General features: G+C 46.9%; 1 long non-coding RNA gene across 1 annotated transcript; it reads right to left on the bottom strand.

Annotated features, from left to right (window-relative positions):
• Positions 1 to 1,458: 1,458 nt before the first annotated feature.
• On the bottom strand, positions 1,459 to 2,206 carry LOC124668449. Its single transcript, XR_006991695.1, has 3 exons — positions 2,168 to 2,206; positions 1,977 to 2,071; positions 1,459 to 1,485 (listed from the first exon to the last, which is right to left on the bottom strand). It is a non-coding gene; the product is annotated as an uncharacterized LOC124668449 (long non-coding RNA).
• Positions 2,207 to 2,477: the final 271 nt, after the last annotated feature.

Genomic DNA, 2,477 nt, shown 5'->3' with positions numbered 1-2,477 from the left:
TAACCGATGGCGTCCATAACCCTGCCTGTGCCAAGCCGGAAGGGTAACCACCGCTAACGTCATCATCTCGTACTCGTCAAAGTCGGGCCATCGGTTGCCGACAAAAGGGAGGAAGCAAAAGAGAAAGGGAAAAGGCGAGAGTAAGTACCAAGGAACGAACTCCAGCACGTACTTAGCGAGACTGGAAATGGCTATGCTCGCCGAGCGAGTATAAATATATATCGCCTGGGGCTATATGGTAAGTTTAGCGGCAGCAAAACTATAACCAATAGAGACACGCTACAACATCCGTCTACTCAGATAAGATAAGAGAGCGCATAAGGTAACAGATAAATACTACTCAAACATAACCCAGCCGATTACACATATCCCCTTCAACAATTGCGAAGAGGCAATGTAAAAGGCACTCAACGGTGGACAAATTTTATTAGGTAGCCATTGTAATAATGCTATATTACTACGCAAGGTATTACCAGATTATTAACAACAAGTATAAGGTGTAAGTTGTTCTATGATCAAGTCATACAATTCCAAGTCGTCCATAACCGCGGACACGGCTTATCGATAAGATGTACACCCTGCAGGGGTTGCCCAAATGTAACCATATGCATGCTCGACCCACTTACGACAGGTGGATGTCTCACAACAAGACCGTTCCCAGCTCAACAAGAAAGTCTAGGGGGCCACCCGACTAAGCTACCCGTGACGAAGTCCGCCTGCACTCGAAGCGGACTCAGGGTTTGCGTCGGCGGCTAGGCGTGCGAACCACACGCTTCGCTAAACGTCCCGCGGGGTACAGTACAGAATATAAACACCCGAAGGCAACAGGAAGTAAACACCCGAAGGCAAAAGTAATAAACACCCGAAGGCAACAGTAATAAAGCATGGCATACATGGCATAGGCAAATAAAACCAAGGTTGTGGCCCCCTTTTCAACTGACTTGAGAAAAGGTAATGGGTGAGGGGGTCCCAATAATCGTCCCCACGCATGGGTAGAGCGCTCAATCTCGGAACGGATAACAAGAACTCGGGTCCTAGGGGACATTAGCGAGTCAAAGTTCCGATGCTTTCGCAAAGGGGCTCACAGATGCCTCTGCTTACAATTTTAGTTATTAACAAATAAGTAAAGCATGTGTATCTCCAACATCTGATATAGCATGTGATAACCTCCCAACAACCCAACATATTCCGATAACAGATCGAGATAAACAACAGAGCCTAAACACGCCTACGACTCGCAAGGCTCAAGCATCAAGCAACGGCTATGGTTAAGGAATGATACATATAGGATTATTATGGTAAACAAGTGGAATAGGACACGTGACTCGATAAAGAATCGCAACATAAAGATAGCAGTGCGAGGGAGAGAGTAAAATAGGTGAAGAGAGAGGGCTCGCTCGAGAAAAGTCAGCTAGAAGAACTTGTCGGAGAACTCGTCGTATCTCACATCAACACTTCGCGATCCTATCCGGGAAGAAGCAAATGCTGGAACACACAACGCATGCTAGTCTTACTACTACGGAAGAAGAATCAGCATGATCATGATAAGATATGCATGACATGGCAGATATGATGCGATGCACTTATCCATATTAACCGGAGTCGGAACCCCGGACAAACAAATTAGGTTGGAGTTGCATTTCTACCATCAAAATTAAGGGTTGGATAGCATGGCATAACATGGCAAGGGTGAGCTACTTCAAAGTTAAACGGAGCGGAGAAACCTTAGTCGGTGTTCCGAAATACTCCGCATATATGTGAGGTGAAAATGCATAACTATCACGACGCGTCATGATGCGAGATGCTAACAAATGTATGGATGGCATATTCATGTTCAGCATATTTTTCTGATCAATTTTCATATAGAACATATTTTATTTTGAGTTATAGTTTGAGAGATATGATTTTTGCAAGATATAAATATTTGCAGCAAAATAAAAGAGAAACAAATGTGCAGGCGACGAGCTGGGCCGGACCTGTGTAGAGGCAGCGGCGGATAGCGGCCTGCTGCGCGCTGGGCGATGGCTACACCGGGAGAGATACGGGCCGAGGCCCATTGGCAACACTGGATCTGGGAAAAACAAAAAGGGATGAGGCTTCTGCCTCTGATGGGATTCGAACCATGGATCTCATGGGTGAGGAGCAAAGGTCGAACCAGATGGGCTACCTGCTGTTATTGATTTAGAAGAGGCCCCATGAAAGAAAACCATCTGCGCTTGCGGGATCTGAATGAAAAAGAAGAAAAACGAAAATAATTGACCACCGTGGGGATTTGATCTTGGGATCTGATGGGTAACAAGACCAGGATGTTACCACTGCATTGCTTGTTTGGATGCTGATGGTTCTGGGTCGCCCGACATCTAGAAGCAGAGGGAGGCGGAGCTCGGGCATGCCGGCCATGGAGGACGACCCTGGTCGGAGAAGATCTCGATGGCTGCGAGCGAAACAGCACGAGCACGAGGGCGTCGGGGGTGCGT

This window comes from Lolium rigidum, chromosome 6 (assembly GCF_022539505.1).
Source record: "Lolium rigidum isolate FL_2022 chromosome 6, APGP_CSIRO_Lrig_0.1, whole genome shotgun sequence".
NCBI lineage: Eukaryota > Viridiplantae > Streptophyta > Magnoliopsida > Poales > Poaceae > Lolium > Lolium rigidum.
The sequence above is the reverse complement of the archived record's forward strand: the minus strand, read 5'-3'. Positions and strand labels throughout refer to the sequence as shown.